At 34.0% G+C, this 20,442-nt stretch overlaps 1 pseudogene; it reads right to left on the bottom strand.

Annotated features, from left to right (window-relative positions):
* Positions 1 to 5,602: 5,602 nt before the first annotated feature.
* LOC118531206 (elongation factor 1-alpha 1 pseudogene) lies at positions 5,603 to 7,125 on the bottom strand (annotated as a pseudogene).
* Positions 7,126 to 20,442: the final 13,317 nt, after the last annotated feature.

Genomic DNA, 20,442 nt, shown 5'->3' with positions numbered 1-20,442 from the left:
GGTAGCTACACTCATGGTGAGCATAGCATAAGGTATAGAGATGTCAAATCACTAAGTTGTACACCGGAAACTAATGTAACATTGTGTGTCCAATATATGCAAACAAAAAAGTTTAAAGAATGAAATTGGACACTTACTTACACTCTACACAAACATTAAAATAGATTAAGGACTTACATGTAAAGTCTGGAACCATAAAAATCCTGGAAAATAACATAGGGGAAAAGCTTCTTGACATTGGTCTCATCAAAAATTTCTCAGAGATGACATCAAAAGTCTAGGCAACCAAAGCAAAAATAGACAAACTGGTACTACATCAAACTAAAAATCTTCTGTACACCAAAGGACACAATAACAGTACAAAAGCAGCCTACAGAATAGGAGAAAATATTTGCAAACCATATGTATGCGAAGCGGTTAATTTCCAAAATATATAAGGAACTTCTGCAGCCTAAAAACAAAAATCAAATTGTCCCATTAAAAATGGGCTAAGGAACTGAGTAGACATTCCTCCAACAAAGACATACAAATGGCCAACAGGTATTTGAGAATATGCCTAGCTTCTTCAATTGTCAGGGAAGTGCAAATCAAAACCCTAATGAGATACTACCCCATGCTTGTTAGATTGCTGTTACCAAAACAAAACAAAACAAAAGCAAAAACAAAAGATAATGTGGATGAGCTTGTGCTTTAGAACTCTTGTGGACCATTGATGGGAATGTAAAGTGATACCACAACTATGGAAAATAGTATGACAGTTCCTAAAAAATTTAAAAAATATAAATGCCATATTATCCATGAATTCCACTTCTGAGTATATACCCAGAAGAATTGAAATCAGGATCTTTAAGAGATATCTACACTCCCATATTTAGTGTGGCATTATTCACAATGACCAAGATATGGAAACAACTCAAATGTCCATCAACAGAAAATGGATGAAGAAAATGTGGTATATACATGCAATGTAATATTACTCACACATAAAGACAGATGGAAATCCTATAATTTGTGACATTGTGAATGGACTTGGGAAACATTATGCCAGGTGAAATAGGATAGTCACAGAAGGACAAACACTGAATGATTTCTTTTATATGAGGCACCTAAAATAGTCATAGGTAAGGAAGGAGACAATAGAATGGTGGTTACCAGGGGATGAAAGTACAAGGAGAGAGGGGGAGTGTTGAGTGGGTATAAAGTTACAGTTACACAAATTAGTAAGAAATCTGTTGTACAATGTAGTGCCTATAGTGAACAATGAGATATTAAAATTTTGAGGGCAGATCTCAAGTTAAGTGTTCTTGCCAACAACAACAACAACAACAACAAAGCAAACAAAATAATAAGAAGACACAAGAAACTTCTGGAAATTATGGAAGTTTATTACCTTGATTGTGGTGGTGGTAACACGAGTATATACGTATGTCCAAGCTCATCAAATTGTATACATTAATTATGTGCAGTTTTTTGTAAGCTAATTATACTTCAGGAAAGCTGGAAAAAAGAAACATATTAGGATAACTCCTTTAACCATTTTTATTCTTCAGTGTCCTTCTTAATCATTGTGATACCTGACTTTTAAATAATTTTTCTGGGGTTTTTCCTGATTCCCAAGTAATTCCATCAGGCAATGTCCTCAGTGGTTGACAGGAAAAGGAACAGGCTGTGACGATGAAATATTCTGGGCCTTCTGCCTACACTCTCATTAGAGTATCTGTCCTTTATCTATTTGACACTTTGGACATATGCTAAACAATTGTATAAAGAAAGGATTTATCAGCTTCAAAAATATTTGAAAGCATCCACTTGAGAATATAAAGTACTTTATTGTAATATGAAGAATTTAGGTTTGAGTAAAACATAGGGAGGGAATTGTTTCCGAAGACTAAATGTATGAAGTTCATGTAAAATGAATTCAATTTGTGATTTATGGTTAAGGATAATTTTCTTTATTTTTGTTCCTATTTTGATCATTTTCAAGATTAACCCTCTCTCCACTTAGTAATATGGTCTTCATCTGCAGAGATTTCTCTAGATCTGCAAGAAATTAAGACATTAATTTTGTTTGTTCCCGTTAGCGGTTCTAATTTTGGTTCTAAGCACTACCAGGAAGGTGCTTAGATCCAAAGGAATAAAAAATATATATATAGAATTGTCTAATCAAGAATCCAGTTTTCTGAATTGATAGAAATACAGGCTAGAGAGTTTGTCAGAGGTCACACTGGAAGAACCACATTTGCTCTTTAAATTAGCACCTAAACCTATCCTTCCATCAATATCATTATGGTTATCATCCCTCACCAAATGGAATGTTGGATATGCACAGTCTCAGAACTAATACTTCGAGGAGTTTTATTGACTAAGCAGATCGTCTCTTTCTTCATTTCCTTACGGTTATGGCATTAGAAGGTGGGGGAGGGGCAGTAAACTATCCTCCAGACAGAGAAGGCACTTGAAGCCCAAAGAACAAAGCAAGCCATTCTTTACCTTTTCCCCAGATTTTTATTCAGGGTAACTTACTGATGGGGGAATCTGACAGACAAACAACCTGATGCAATGCACTACAATGCATACATTGTGCAATGTTATGGCCACAATTTCCTTTTTTTGTAGATCAGGTATGTATTGTGATATGTGTATTCTCAGTGACTTCAGAATAGAAGACTTCATCTGATTCATCAAATAGATAATATACGTTTCCACTGTTTTATTTGATTGTATCATATGTAACCACAACAATAAGATAAATTATACTGTGACTAATTTAAATGACAGCCACTTATTTTTTATAATGAACACTTTTATTTTGTTTCTTTTTCTAGTTAGAGGCAAAGTTTTTAAACTCCTATTTTCAAAATTACAAGAGTGCAAAAAAATAATTACACATAAATAACAACAAAAAACAAAACTATACCTAACCTTTATTTTATATATGTTCTCAAAAATATAAAAATATGCATAAGAAAATAGTATTGATAAATACGAAATAAAAGCAACTTCACCACATCTAGAATGTTGGTATCCTACATGTGGCTTTATTAATAAGGAAATAATCAAAACCTGCTTGTACTGTCAAGTACCTCTTGATTTGTTTTTTCTTGTACTTATGAGGCAGAACATGTTCTTGAATTTGATGATAGGGCTCCCCAAACAAGAACTGGTTAAATGAAAATTAATTTTCCAATAGAAAACTTTCTAGTGAATATGCTGATGGAACTGTTTAGATAGATCTCACAGACTGAGGTAGGCACTACCCCTTTACTTGCAAAGGGACTGTGTGGATATTTGGGGTGGGTTTGGGCCATGAGAGATGCTGTCTGATAATGAAAATAACCTGAAAATAACCTGGAGAAGATAATCCTGCAGTATAATTTATAAAAGCATGGGCATCCCAGATACATACAAGCCCACTACATTGTTCAAGCAGTTGTTTAGAAACTACTTCAGCAGCACTGTTTCTGAGCAATATTTGTGAATCATTTAGCAATAACATTCTGTATACATTTTCAATGAAGTGGCCTTGGTAAACTGGACCTCAGTGATTTCCTTTTGGGTCACTTCCTCATAATCCATTTATACTTCAAAAACAAAATGATTATCAGAAAGAGTGGAGATTTATTTCCTGTAACATGGTTGACCAGATGTTCTGAAAAGTCTTCCTGCAATGAAACATTGAAGATTTGTTTTTAAATAACATCTGAAAAGTCTTCCTGCAATGAAACATTGAAGATTTGCTCTTAAATAATAATTAACATCATATTTATGCTGGAAATAAAAAAGGGATATTCAAAGCCAAAATTTTAGACAGGCAAAATCAAGCAAGCTAAGTATCTCTGAAGCTAACAAACGCCCTGTGAAGCTAAAAGCCTTTACTTTTTAAGGCAGGCCTGAGAAGAAAATACACTTTAGGATAACACCTGGTGAGGTGTAAAAGCTAAAACCTCCACATATACTCTGAGCAAAGAAGAATTGCATACTAATGAAATAAAGAGCTAGAAAATAAACTTCTTAAAAGATGTTAGCTAGAAAATAAATGTGATCTTGTCTGTGAGCAAAATGCTAGAAAAAAGTCTCCCCAAAGAATTTAAAACAGCAGTCCACTCCCCAGAGACTGGGCCACTGGTTATGTCATTATGTACTCCCCAAATAAAGGATGCATATTTTATCCTTTATCATAAAATAATTTATTTTGTAACCTAAAACTTTTCCACAAATGTATATGTAGCTCCTCATGCTTTTACTTTTGAGTTCTACCAAACATTCAAAACAGTTGCAAATATTCCACAAACTCCATCAGAGAAATAGAAAATACATTCCCCTTCTCATTCTAAACCACCTTAATATCAAAACCTAACAAGAACCATTAAAGAAAGTAAAGTTATACTCCAAATTTTCTAATGAAACTAAAGGCAAAACTTCTAAATAAAAATATTAGAAAATCAAATCTCACATCAAAAAAAACCAAAAACCAAAAAACAACAACAACAACAAACTAACCAAACAAAATACTACATTAAGAAGGATTTATTTGGGACTTCAGTGGTCGATTAACATTTAACCAATGTAATCAACAATTTGATCAGAACAAAGAGTGAGAAAAAAAATCATATGATGATCTTGAAAGATATAGAAAAGTACTAGATAAAAATTCAACATCCACCCATAAATATAAATTTTATCAAACAAGTGAAGGGACCATCCATATTGATAATGGCTAGTTGCAAAATCAAACAAAAACATCATATACTATGGGAAAATACTGAATGCTTATTCTTTGAGATCACTGATGAAATCAAGTTGGGGGCTATACCACTTCTAATCCTAACTGTCCTGGAATTCCAAACTATTGCAGTATGGCAAGAAAATACAAGATCCTTGTAAGTTCAGGGATATAAGAAGGTAAAGGATTTTGAAGGAAGAAATAAACTTTTATTTTTCACAGATGATTAGATTTCCTGAATAGAACACCAAAGTTATTTTATAAAGTAACAAAACAGGAGAAGTTAACACACTTTGCTTGTGATAAATCTGAAATAAAAACTTCAAATATATATTTGTATCCATAACTAAAATTATAATATATAATTTAAAACACACTTTAAGTGAACAATATCAGAAAAATAAGGACATTGAGATAGGAATATAGCAGTGATATGGAATTCAGCCATGGAAACTTATTTTAATTCCAGTATAGTTAACATACAGGGTTATATTCATTTCAAGTGTACAATATAGAGATTCAACAACATTCATCGAATCCTTTAATTCTCAATAAAGGTTATTAGAACATATTTAAGTATAAGGGGACAAATAAAATGCTCATGGTTTGAAAGACCCATTATAAGTAAAGATATCAATTTGCTGCAAATTGATCAACTGAATATAATTTAAACATTCTTACAAGGAGTTTACTTTTTTTTTTTCTCATTAAACTTTTGTTTTAATGGGTCTCAAAATTCTGTGACAGATTTTTGGTCAAGTTGTTTCCATTAAAAAGTACTGATTTTAAGAACTAATAACTTAAAACTGCCACACACACATAAAAAAAACAAATGGTCCACAAAACATTCTCCTTTCCTTCTGAAGGTTTTACAATGCATTGTTATCATTAACCAGTCTTTTACTATTAAACTTAAATGGCCAATTGACACAAACAGTTCTGAGACCGTTCTTCCACCACTGATTAAGACTGGGGTGGCAGGTATTGGGGATAATATTCATTTAGCCTTCCGAGCTTTCTGGGCAGACTTGGTGACCTTGCCAGCTCCAGCTGCCTTCTTGTCCACTGCTTTGATGACATCCACAGCAACCGTCTGTCTCATGTCACAAACAGCAAAACAGCCCAGAGGAGGATAGTCAGAGAAGCTCTCAACACACATAGGCTTGCCAGGAACCATATCAACAGTGGCAGCATCACCAGATTTCAAGAACTTGGGACCATCTTCCAGCTTTTTTCCAGAACGACGATCTATCTTCTCCTTCAGCTCAGCAAACTTGCAAACAATGTGAGTTATGTGACAATACAGCACAGGTGCATATTCAGCACTGATTTGGCCTGGATGGTTCAGGATAATCACCTGAGCCGTGAAGCCAGCTGCTTCCATGGGTGGGTCATTTTTGCTGTCACCAGCCACATTGCCACGACGAACATCTTTGACAGATACGTTCTTGACATTGAAGCCCACGTTGTCCCCAGGAAGAGCCTCAGTCAAAGCTGCATGGTGCATTTCAACAGACTTTACTTCAGTTGTAACACTGACTGGAGTAAAGGTGACCACCATGCCAGGTTTAAGAACACCAGTCTCGACTCGGCCCACAGCGACAGTACCAATACCACCAATTTTGTAGACGTCCTGGAGAGGCAGATGCAAGGGCTTGTCAGTTGGACGAGTTGGTGGCAGAATGCAATCCAGAGCTTCAAGCAGTGTGGTTCCACTGGCATTCCCATCTTTACGGGTGACTTTCCATCCCTTGAACCAAGGCATGTTAGCACTTGGCTCCAGCATGTTGTCACCGTTCCAATCAGAAATTGGCACAAATGCTACTGTGTCAGGGGTTGTAGCCAATTTTCTTAATGTAGGTGCTGACTTCCTTAACTATTTCCTCGTATCTCTTCTGGCTGTAGGGTGGCTCAGTGGAATCCATCTTGTTAACAACAACAATTAGTTGTTTTACACCCAGGGTGTAAGCCAGAAGGGCATGCTCACGGGTCTGCCCATTCTTGGAGATACCGGCTTCAAATTCACCAACACCAGCAGCAACAATCAGGACAGCACAGTCAGCTTGAGATGTGCCTGTAATCATGTTTTTGATAAAGTCTCTGTGTCCTGGGGCATCAATGATGGTCACATAATACTTGCTGGTCTCGAATTTCCACAGGGAGATATCAATGGTGATACCACGTTCACGTTCAGCTTTCAGTTTATCCAAGACCCAGGCATACTTGAAGGAACCCTTTCCCATCTCAGCAGCCTCCTTCTCAAATTTTTCGATAGTTCTTTTGTCGATCCCACCACATTTGTAGATCAGATGACCAGTAGTGGTAGACTTGCCCAAACCTACGTGTCCAATGACGGCGATGTTGATGTGAGTCTTTTTCTTTCCCATTTTGGGTTAGGTTGAGCGGTGGTTTTCATGACACCTGTGTTCTGGCGGCAAACCTGTTGCAAAAAAGCACAAGGAGTTTACTTTTAATGGAAACAGACAAGGTGATCTTGAATGTGAGAGAAAAAGTAAAGGGCCAAATACAGTCAAGACACTCCTAAGGAAGAGGAATTAAGGTGACCTGTCTTTCCAATTATCAATCTATTATAAAATCCAAAATTAAAACATTGTGTTATTTGCATCATCCTAGATAATAGATCTATGATAGATACAAGAAGGTCCAGGAATTAAATATTCCTAGATGACCTAGGAAGTAGAGTGTGTATCAGGTTCCTAACACTGCCATAAGTACCCCACCTGTCAGTAGCAAGGTGGTGCCACCTTTCTGCTTTGGGAGCATTATAAGAGGAGGACTGCTAAATACGAGTCTTAAATAAGGTTGAGTGTCTCACCACGTAATATAAAAATGTTTAAATTTCAGTTGAATATCATTTACCATAGCAAGAATCTGGAAGAGCCCAAGTTTAATAAGCTATGAAAATCAGCAAAGGTTAACACCAAGATGACACAGATATTAAGATTATCAGCCAATGATTTGCAGACAACTATTATTAAATATTTCAACAAGAAATTGAGATGAAACTGATGTAATATAAAATTCGCTACTTTAAAATGAATAATTCAGTACCATTAATACACTAACAATGCTATACAGCCACCACTTCTGTCTAATTCCAAGACATCTTCATCACCCCAAAAGGAATCCCTACATACAAAACTTGTTATTCCCAATACCTACCTCCTACCTCCTGCTCATCCCCCGGAAAGCACCAGTCTGCATTCTGTCAGTATGAATTTACCTAATTCTGGATATTTCATATACATGAAATGATAGAATATGTGACCTTTGTTTCTGGCTTCTTTTACTTAATATAATGCTTTTGATGTGTACATCCACATCATGGCCTGTATTAATACTTAATTTCTTTTCATGACTGAGTAAAATTCAATTGTGTATATATACACCAAAATTTATCTATTTATGTATTGATGGACATTTGGGCTGATTCCACCTTTTGATTATTGTAGATAGTGCTGTTATAAACATACGTGTGCACGTGTTTCAGTATCTGTTTTCAGTTTTGGGGCCTATATATCTAAGTAGAATTGCTTGGTCATTTGTTAATTCTATGCTTAACTGTTTTAAGAACTATCAAACTGTTTTCCACAGTTTTTGCACATTTCATTTTCCCACCGGCCATGCATAAGGGCTGTGATTTATCTATATCCTCCTCAACTCTTGCTAGTTTCTGTTGTTTTTCTGTTTCATTGTGTGTTTTTTATCTAAAGATATCCTAGTTGGTGTGAAATGGTACATCATTCTTGTTCTGATTTGCAGTTCATAATGACTAATAATGTTGATCGTTTTTCATCATGAGCTTTTTGGTCATTTGTATAACTTCCCTGGAAAAATCCCTATTCAAGTCCTTCGCCCATTTTTAAGAATTGAGCTGTTTGTGTTGTTGAGTTGTAAACATTCTTTATATATGCTGGATACAGACCCTTATCAGATCTAAAATTTGTAAATGTTATCTGTCATTCTGTAGGTTGTCTTTTTACTGTCTGATAATGTCTTTAGATGAACAAAGGCTTTTAAATTTGGTAAAGTCTAATTTATCTTTTTTTCCCTTTCTTGCTCATGGTTTTGGTGTCTGGGCTGTAATTTTGAAAGGGCTCTTGTAAGAAATTTTCTCTTTACTGACGTAATAAAGATTTTAATATATTTTGATGTATAATGTCATATTAGCTCCTATAATTTTACAGTTAAAAATTTAGCTACTTTACATATAATAAACATGTGGTCCATTTTTAAACATAATGCATAGGAAACCTTATAGATACAAATAGACTATTAAATACATTTTCATACTCATTAAATATTATGGCTACTGTACAGTACAATAGCATTCTGACAAACAAAATAATCTGTCTACACCATCATCCTGTAGCTTTCAAAATTATTTGAACATCTTTTCAAAAAACATTGGTTCTTTAAGGGAGTGATTTGAGAGGTAAATCTAATTTTCAAATTGGAAGCCACACAAGGTAGCAGAACAATTCAGGAGCAGATCAGAATTCTTTCATTTGAAACCTTTGTCAGTTACTTGCTATTTTATCTCAGACTATATATTTGTTCACAACGAGTATCATTTTTCTTAAATGACAATTGGCATTTGAACATTACAGTATCTGACCTAATTATCTTACACAGTTTCTTTCAGAATAAAAAAGAAAAGTGACAAAAGCTTTATAATCCGCATGCACTAAGTAAACGGACATTTGTATTGTCATTTGGGTGGGCTTGGATATTTATTGAAATAACACAAAGTAAAAACTGGGTGTCAAAACACAAAGAAAATTTTAATGCTGATAACTTTTAGTTATCTGTTCAAATTTGGGTAATTCAGAGGGAAGAAGGGCCATGGTGTCTTGATTATACTATAAACTGTGCAGAGAAGCTCAGCTTGCTCCCATGTCTGTTGCTATTTACGGTGCAGTACAAAAGTGTGACATATTATTTCCCAGGTGGAGAAAAAACATTGATAACACACCACTTTACTGTGGCTCCATAATATTGCATTCTTCCAGCTGAAAGCCTTCACGAAAATTTGATGATATTAAATTGGTACCTTCTTACTTTAGCTATTAACTTCAATTTATATTTGATCTCTCTTAAAAAAAAAAAAACAGGAAGTGAAACTTTTAAATCTTCCTTTGTTTTGAAATCTAACACACTTATTGAAAGAAAAGCCAACAGAAGTAAATGGATTCAGCAGATGAGCCATACTACTTAGTTATTGAACAACCATCAATAATCATCTTAAGGTAGGGGTGAACAAAAGGAGCTTTATAAATCAGTAAAATTGCCCCCATGGTATTAGATGTTGTTTTTAAAAAAGAGCATTAGTTAGATGCCCCATAAAATATCGTCCCTTTTGTTCCTTTATTTCACAGTGTAGGACTCCCTTCATTATAATTATCATTGCCAACATTTGTTAATGTACCTCCCTTAGTCATACCCCTGATGCTGTCCAAAATTAAAAGTTTTCTCTCTTGTCCATATAAGATCCAGTTGTTGCTATGGTGAGTGCTGTGAATTGTGTAAGACTGTTGAATCACAGACCTGTACCTCTGAAACAAATAATACATTATATGTTAAAAAAAAAAAGGAAGAAGAAGAAGATAGCAGGAAGGGAAAAAGGAAGGGGGGAATCGGAGGGGGAGAAGAACCATGAGAGACTATGGACTCTGAGAAACAAACTGAGGGTTCTAGAGGGGAGGGCAGTGGGGAGGTGGGTTAGCCTGGTGATGGGTATTAAAGAGGGCACGTTCTGCATGGAGCACTGGGTGTTATCCGCAAACAATGAATCATGGAACACTACATCAAAAACTAATGATGTAATGTATGGTGATTAACATAACATAATAAAATTAAAAAAAGAAAAAAGATCCAGTTGTTCATTTAAATTTAACATTTTTTTTACAGAACAATAGAAAACAAGTTTTGGGAAAATAGGTAGTTCTCATTATGTTTGATTTAGCTTCAGAATTAGAGGATATATTATAATCCAAGTGATTTCATAGGCCAAATAGGCATTATGAAAAATATTACTGAAAGCTTACTAGGAATGAATGCCCTTGATAATCTAAAGATGCAGCAGATAAATGGTCCTAGAGCAGCACCCTGTGACCATTTCCAACCACCTTTGTGAGTAATCTATCCTGAGCCACACATAAAAGAACTAAAGATTTTTGTTTCCTGTTCCTGTCATTCTTCAGTTAATACATTCTATACAGAGAGGAAATGCAAATCAAGGTTGCCTAGTTAAAAAAAAAAAAAAAAAAGCTGTCTTCAAATTAACTTTGCAAATATCTTCATAAAGTGACCTATAAAACTGTAGGGAAATAATGAGGGTTAGATGAGTGAGGGGTAAACAAGATAAAACTGATTATAACATCCATAATAGTGGACCAATAGTGCCATCTATCGCTTTCAATACAAGTCTGGTACACAATTGCAAGTTTTATGTCCTAAAATAATGTTACTATGCTTTTATTGAAAGTCATTTTATATACTTACAAACAACATAATATTAATAGCTAGAGTTACACTTCAAACTCTATGTTATGTGTAGCATATATTTTTTACATATTAAGTTTACTATATTCATTATCTTTTGGGTGATAGTTTCAGTTTTTTAAAATGTGTACTCTTTCTAAGGAGTTCTGTACAAAGAGTAAGTGAAGGATCATACTAGATGTAGAAAATATGAATACTGAACAAACTTCAGGTGCTGCATATAAATGGTGTTCAGCTTAGAAATCAAATTATCTGAATATATGTGTGTGTGTGTACACATACAATATAACCATACTGAAAATTCCTGAGTTTTATGCAAAAGATGCTTGAAGAAAGGGAAAAAAAAATACTCCAAAATCTTTCTGTCAAGATGTTCTTGTAGCAGTTCTGTAACTTAAAGTATTGCCCTGGGTTCCATTTTGTTTCCTGTTTTATTCTAAGGGAAGAAAATGACTGTTGTTAAAGCTAAGCTGGCTTCCGGAGATTTATTTAAATGCTTAGTCCTATTCCTAATTAAACCATGAATGCCAGAATATAAGGGAATGACACCCTAAATTGTTTGACAAAACAAATAAAGCAAAATAATAATAGTAATAATAATAAAAATACAATGTAGAAATCTACAATCCCCAAACATGTTTTTCAAAAAGGAAAGTGAATTAGCTTAGATGACATGATGTTGGCAAACATGCTCCACAGGAAGTAGTGAAGAAGGGAAATGATCTCAGATTGAAGTATGTTACTGGAGGAAGAAGAGAGTGATCAGAAAAGGAAAGTTTAACAGATGATCACTGTTTAAGTTACAATTATAACCACATCACGTGGGATTTTTATCCCATCATCATTATTAAGGTGTAATTTACATGCAATAAAATTCACCATTTTTAGTGTGTAATTCCATGTTTGGGCACATGAGAGTATAGTCATATAATCAGCACAGTAATAGACACAACAGTTCCATCGACTGAGACATTTCCCTTAAATGTCCCTTGTAACTCTACCTTTTTCATTCTTCCAACACTAATCTATTTCAGACCTCAATAGTTTTGTCTAGTCCAGAATGTTACACAAGTAAAATTACATGATAAATAGTATTATGAGTTTGGCTTCTTTCACTTAGCATAGTACATTTGAAATTCACTTATGCTTTTTGGTGTATCCATAGTTTGTCATTTATGCTGTTCAGTAGTAGTCCATTGTGTGCATATGGATACGCAGTTTTCTTTAAAAAAAAAAAGGTTTTATTTATTTATTTGAGAGAGAGAGAGAGAGTAGGGGGAGGGGCAGAGGGAGAGAGAGAGAATTTCAAGCAGACTCCCTACTGAGCGTGGAACCTGATGTGGGGCTTCTTCCTAGGACCCTGAGATCATGACCTGAGCTGAAACCAAGAGTCAGATGCTCAACTGACTGAGCCACACAAGTGCACCTGGATTCAGAGTTTTCTTATCCATTCCTCAGTTAAGGAACATGTGTGTTGTTCCCAGATTGGATATATTATGAATAAAGTTACTACAAACATTCTTGTGTAGGTTTTGTGTAAACATAGGATTTCATTTCACTTGGGGAGACAAATAGGAGTGGGGTTACTGAGTCATACAGTAAGTGTATGTTTAACAAAGTGATAACACTGCCAAAGCATTTTTCCACCATATCTATAACATCATGCATATGCACCAGCAATGCACGACAGTTCCTTTACTCTGGTGTTCTCATCAGCACTTGGTATTGTCAATTTGTTTGCTTATCTGTTTAGATATTCAAGTAGATGTGTTTTGATACCTCAGTTTGGCTTTTAATCTGCAATTCCCAGATGACACACAATGTTGAACATCTTTTCATATGCTTGTGTGCCATACCTAAAATTACTCCATGTATTTTTTGAAGTGCAATTATATACTTTATCTTCAATTTTGCCAACAAACATTCAGTATTAATATATTAAAGTGGAATTATTTTTTTAACCTGTGACCTTGCTAATTTGTATGTTTATGAGTGTGTGTGTGTAGATTCTTTGTGATTTTCTAAGTAGATATTCATATTCTCTATGATACTGACTGCTTTATTTTAGTCAAACTATTTTATTTTTCTTTTCTTTTATTTTTTTCTTTTCTTTTCCTTTCCCTTTCCTTTTTTAGTGCACTGGCTAGAGCCTGCATATGATGTGATTAGAAATCATGAGAGTAATTATCTTGCCCTTGTTCCTAACCATACAGAGAAATTATCTCCAGAATATCTGGCTTACAAAACCTGGCACCTAATATCTATAAAATATGCATGAAAGATACAATAAATATTCCACATTTTAAATATTACAAAGTTTAATTTCAATTTTTTCAATATTATTTTTCAAAAAAATTTCAAATATTTTTAAATACATATAACGATGTTCTATATATAAATATATATGTGTTTTGCATATATATGCTTATAGATATGCACATTAATGAAAGATGTATTTTATTCTTCTTGTACCCCAATGGAGTATACTATTAAAACTTTCCTTGAGTTGCATACAGCCCACTCTGCAGGCTACTGCCATATAAAGGTAAATCCAGCCTATATGCATTCTCATCCTGCACCATTTAACAGAGAGAGAGAGAGAGAGCAATAAATGCATTTCTAGAACTTAAAAAAATGCATATATTTACTAGGGGAAGAATAGGACAGGATAAATTCCTGAAATATTAATTTGTTTTTTTGGTCTTTCTCTGGTTGACTACCCTCCATCTGCCTAAAAGCCAACAGGTACTATGTTCATTTGTTTTGTTTCTTAAATTCCACATATGACTGAAATAATATAGTATTTGTCTTTCTCTGTCTTATTTTGCTTAGCATAATACTTTCTAGCTCCATCCACATCATTGCAAATAGCAAGATTTCATTCTTTTTCATAACTGAGTGGTATATCCTGTCATTTCTTTATCCATTCATCAGTCGATGGACAGTTGGGCTCTTTCCATAATTTGGCTATTGTTGATAATGCTGCTATAAACATCAGTGTGCATATATCCCTTTGAATTAGTATTTTTGTATTCTTTGGGTAAATACCTAGTAGTGCAGTTGCTAGATCATAGGGTCATTCTATTTTTAACTTTTTAAGCAACCTCCATATTATTTTCCAAAGCGGCTGCACTGGTTTGCATTCCCACCAATAATGTAAGAGGGTTCCCCTTTTTCTGCATCCTCACCAATACCTGTTGTCTCCTGTGTTGCTAAAAAGAAAGAAAGAAAAGAAGAAAGAAAGAAAGAAAGAAAGAAGAAAGAAGAAAGAAAGAAAGAAAGAAAGAAAGAAAGAAAGAAAGAAAGAAAGAAAAGAAAAGAAAAAAGAAAAGGTGGAAAGGAAAGGAAAGGAAAGGAAAGGAAAAGAAAAGAAAAGAAAAGAAAAGAAAAGAAAAGAAAAGAAAAGAGAAAAGAAAAGAAGAAAAAGAGAGAGCCAAACCAAGAAACAGACTCTTAACTATAGAGAACAAACTGATGGTTACCAGAGGGGAGATAGGTTGGGGATGGGTTAGCGTGGTGATGAGGATAAAGAGGGCCACTTGTGATGAGCACCCACTGTTGTATGTAAGCATTGAATCACTAAATTCTAAACCTGAGCTAATATTACAGTGTATGTTTACTAACTGGAATTTAACTAAAAACTTGAAAGAAAAAAAAAAGCCAATAAGCATGACATTTATATTTCCTGTGTCAGCCAAGGTTTAGGTTGCAAGATCCAAAGAAATATACACCTGGAAAAAAAGTTCTTACTCATTTCTTTGAATGTTTGAACTTCTTGGAAGATTATATCATGAGGGAATGGTTTAGGAGAAGGTCTTGAAAGTCTTCCAAGTATAGGAATGAGTATAGCTCAGCAAGACCATTATGCGTTAACACTTGTCACACTCAGAGTGTGACCACTTCTCACCATCTCCTCAGCTAGGATTCTGGAGTCAGCTTTATCACATCTAATCTCTTTTACTGCAAGAACCTCCTAAATGGCCTTGCTGTTTCCTCCTGGGTCTAGCAAAGCACAGCAGCTAAAGTTGGATTTTTTTTTTTTTTAATAATACATTTTGGAAATGTTAGTAGATTTGAGAAACTACTTCCTGAATTGTAGTCTTTTTTGTTGTTGTTAAGGTTTCTTTATTTGACAGAGACACAGAGAGGGAGGGAACACAAGCAGGAGGAGTGGGGGAGGGAGAAGCAGGCTTCCTGCAGAGCAGGGAGCTCGATGCGGGGCTCGATCCCAGGACCCTGGGACCATGACCGGAGCTGAAGGCAGACGCTTAACGACTGAGACACGCAGGCACCCCTAAAGTTGGATCTTTTGAAATAACCTGTTCAGAATAAAATCAAGCCCCTTGTTCCCTTCTGACTTTATCTCCCACCACTACAAAACTACTGATGGGGGTGCCTGGGTGGCTCAGTTGGTTAAGCCCCTGCCTTCGGCTCAGGTCATGATCCCAGGGTCCTGGGATCAAGCCCCACATCGGGCTCCCTGCTCAGCTGGGAGTCTGCTTCATCCTCTCCCTCTCCCTCTGCTGGCCATTCTGCCTACTTGTGCTTTCTCTCTCTCTCTCCCTCTGTTAAATAAATAAATAAAATCTTTAAAAAAAAAAAAAAAAAAACTACTGAAATGGAACAGAAAACCAAAACCTAGCTCTGAGTTTAGTGGAAGCCAAAGCTACAGGAGAAGTAGACAATGTGGATTTCATTATTTAAAACACAGAGCCCTATGTGCCCCATGCCAGAACTTTGAATTTTAAGAGGAGAGATATTGTCCTCTTTTGTATAATTTGTTTTGGAATTGCTCTGCAAAAAGCCACTTCTGAATGAAATCCTATTTTTCTTTATATAGTTGGGTTTGAAATCGTATTAAAAATGGGATTTATATGGCAATCATAAAATTCCCTCTATATGCAATCATTTACAGATTAGCAAATCATTCAAACCTTTAATTCAAAAACACAGACTGGATGAATGAGGAAGCACTCTCACTATATTTATGTATATTTAGTCATGATAGGTAGAGAGATAATGAAAGAAAGAAAGTGAGAGAAAGAGAAAGAAGAAAGAAAGAAAAAAGAAAGAAAGAAAGAAGAAAGAAAGAAAGAAAGAAAGAAAGAAAGAAAGAAAGAAAGAAAGAAAGAAAGAAAGAAAGAAAGAAGAAAGAAAGAAAGGAAGAAAGAAAGAAAGGAAGAAAGAAAAGAAAGAAAGAAAAGAAAAAAGAAAGGAGAAAAATAGGTGAATAGGTGAACTGGAGTATAGAATGATTAACAGAAATAACAGAAAACTATAATTTATAAAACGTACCCCTTAATATGCAAGATTTCAAATTCACTAACTGATGGGTTAGCATTTGCTACTGTGATGTAATGAATAATTGGGTGAAAGTCAAGCTGCTATAAAAAACCTAAAAGTAGTTAAACTAGCGATGTTTATGTCCCACCTAACTGCATGGCTGAGCTGGTGTCTTGATGGTGTCAGGGACCAAGTCTCCATCCATTTTGAGTTCTGTCATTAGCACATGCTACTGTTCATAGGGCTGATGATACCCAGCAGCTGAAATAAATGAACTATTGCATCTATAATTGAGTTTTCCTAAGAAATCTTCGATTCACTCTTTTCCTTTAGCAGGACACTTTTTAATATCCCGCAACAGCTGATTGCCTGATTAATGTCCCATAAAATGCATAACTTGCTATTACGAATGACCTGAATTTTGGCAGGAAAGTATAGACAATATTATATATGACATACTAGCTATAAATTAGCTTTTGTCTTTAATGTTTGACTGATTTGAATAAAATTGTGATATAACAAATCCAAATTTTGAATATCTATTATAATAGAATCTGTTAATGCAGATGAGACACTTAAAAGTGCTTGACACATGGTAAACATTCTATAAGCATTAGTTACTGTATATCTTACTTGTAAATGTCTGTTGAACAGAATAGATAACTTTGTCATGTTTCCTCCTAGTTGTCATTATTACTTTAAAAATAATTGTAATGCTTATGACTGTTGCAAAATATTTTTTAATTAAGGCAAATTAAGGAATGAAACTTACCTTCTACCACCTGTGACTTTCGGTGTGATTCATATCAACTGAGCCACCCAGGTGCCCCCCAAATAGAATTTTAAACAATAGTGAAATAATTGCTGAAATTTTCAAGCAGAGAGGCAAAATATTTTTCTAGTTAAGAATTACTACATTACAGAAACCTTTTTGGTTTATTACTATACTTAGCCAGAAAAGTTTTTTTTAATATTATTTAATAGTAGTAGCTATAGTTTCTGGGGGAAAAAAGAGATTATTTTCTCCATTTTGTTCTTTGTTCTGTCTTCATACATTTATTTAAAAACTAATAATAAATTTATAAAACCTACTAATCTCTATATGAAATTATGTAAAACATATTTCTCTATTTGTTATCCTACTTATTACATAAATATATTATTAGTAAAATATTGAGAAAATAAAAGTCAAATATTTATAATACATCACAGAGTCAACTATAATCAATGAGATTTCAACTTGATAATCAAAATTCTATTAATATATATTATAAGATACTGAAACTAAGTAAGAAATTATAAGTGCATTGTTATTTTCTTCCTATAAAGAAAAGAATGGCACTATTTTTCTATTATTTTCACTCCTACAATTTCTCTAAGTCTCAGCCTTTCCTTGGGTTAAATGGAGTCAATATCACCTATCCCTGTATATATAAGAACAAAGACATTAAGTTAAAAAAACACATTCTGAACTCTTTGAGGGAAAAAATATTACTAAAACTATTCTTCTCAATCTTTTATATTAGATTTTAGGGAAATATGTATTGACTTCAGCATTCAGTTACATGAAAATACAAATGAGAAAGACCCTCAAAATATATATTTATGTATTCCATTTAACTATGCTACTATGGAAATTTTCTTTTTTGCTACAAATGTGAGAATACTAATTTTTACAAGTCAATTAAATGGCTCCTTATATTAAAATAGATTCATTTATAACATATAAAATGAGCTTTAATTTAATGTATTTTTATTGATAAAATTCTCAGAAAACTTGCTTTATGAGGGCCATACTATATTTAAAACCAAGTCTTCACATAAACAGAGATTACATTTCCAAGGTCATTTTGCCTGCTTTTTTTAAATCTACAGAAGAAACATATTCCTTTGTTCTTTTGAATTTGCTTTACTTTATTATATATTCTAATAGGAAGAGCAATGTAGCCCAACATTTGATCTTTCCTATCATATCTGTCAGAAATCACAGAACAAACTAGTGTCCAAATTGAGTGATTTACCAGATTCAAAAACCCACTGTTGTTTTTTATTATTTTTGTTGTTATACTCTTATTTTATGGTAGTCTATTTTATCTCTATTTTAACCTTGTGGGCCATCAAAAACGTTTTCTGAAAGAATATATGTATATATATATATATATATATATACATATATTCGGAATATTTATTTGGACCAATATATATATATTCAGAAGCATACATATATACATATGCATACACATAAGTGCATGCATCCATGCATGTAAACATATTACATAGATGCTTAAATATAGATAATTATATAGGTGATATATCAGAGGTAGAGTAAGTTTTTTCTATAAAGGGCCATACTAGTTTAAGTATTTTAATCTTGTGGGCCATATAGGTCTCTGTTACAACTACTCAACCATGCCACTGTAATGCTGTAATGCCTAAGCAACCATAGACAATGTGTGAACAAAAAAAGTACGGCTGTGTTTCAACAAAACTTCATTACAAAACCAGGCAGCAGGCTAGATTTGGATCTTTAAGGTGTAGTTTGCTAATCTCTAATATAGACAGTAGATATAGATACAAAATGGGTAGGGATCTGTAACAGCCTGTGCACTCTTCAAATACTCACCATAACCTACATTAATCTTCTCTTCTGACCTGTTTGTTCACATACGTTGTTTACCAGATTAAATTGTGTTTGATTTGACACCTTAAGGATAAAAATAAGAAAGCCAAGCAAAGCAGAAAGGGAAAGTCAGGAGGCTGACAGAAGAGCTTGAAAGAAAGCCACACTAATCCTATGAACAAATAAATAAATTCAAACACTGTGTGTTGAGAAGATCGATACAATCGATAAGCTTTTAGTCAGACTGATCTGAAACAAGAAGATACACATTACTAAGACAGAAATGATAAAAATTGGAGAACAGAGAAAATGTAAAACCAACTACCACCACCATCTACAACAACAAAACCCTTGTTGGTAATCATAATTGGAGATAGTTATATTAGTGTCGTTATTCTGAGGCAGCTGTATTTCAATGTGAAATAAAGCAAATGAATTATGTGATACTCTCACTCTGTCATCTCCTTGTGAACCAGAATTGTCAATGTGTATGAAATAAATGTGACACCAAGGTAATATAGACAAAGTCATATAAAATTCCATAATTTTGGATTGGAACAGAGCTGGAATTATTAACATGACCTCACAAGTCATTTTATTTGTATAACTTCATCTGTACCTATTGATCCTAAATCCTCTGAAAAGGCAAGAAAAAATGATCAACTCAAATTGTAGTACTTTCCAATTAAAAGAAAAATGGGTTCCTTGAAGAAATAGATGATTTCTTGTCTCGGAAAGAAAATGTACAAGATGAGTATGGACCATCTTGACATAACAGATAATAAGAAAACTATTAAGGGTCATGTCTTAAGGATTTAAGAGCCAACATTCTGAGGTACCCATTTGTCAAATATGGGACACTTTGAGATTCAGAATGGATAAGAGGTGTGACGGATTAAAACCCATCATAAATCCATGAGTTCATATTAATGTGAAAAATAATAATTGCCCAACTCCTGAGAAAAACAGTGAACCAATTCATTTTTTGAAAGCTGAGTAAATGATAGAAATGATCCAGGTGATTGTCTTACCTTTCCTATATGAACTGTGCCACTGGGTAATCAAATAGTGGATGAAAAGTAGCATTCCTTTACAAAATTATTTTATCTGAATAGTTAAAATAAAATGATAGAATTAAATCACTACCATTTTTTAAGATCCAATGGAAAATGGAATGAGAATTTGAGTAAAAATGGCTGATACAAAAAGAGCAAAAGCTAGGGGCAGATATTAATTCTTCTTATTTAGAGAATCTATTGTCATGGATAAAGACTACCAAGTCTGTCTGAAA

This window comes from Halichoerus grypus, chromosome 1, assembly GCF_964656455.1.
Source record: "Halichoerus grypus chromosome 1, mHalGry1.hap1.1, whole genome shotgun sequence".
Lineage (NCBI taxonomy): Eukaryota > Metazoa > Chordata > Mammalia > Carnivora > Phocidae > Halichoerus > Halichoerus grypus.
Note: the sequence above shows the minus strand (reverse complement) of the source record. Positions and strands in the feature narration are given on the sequence as shown.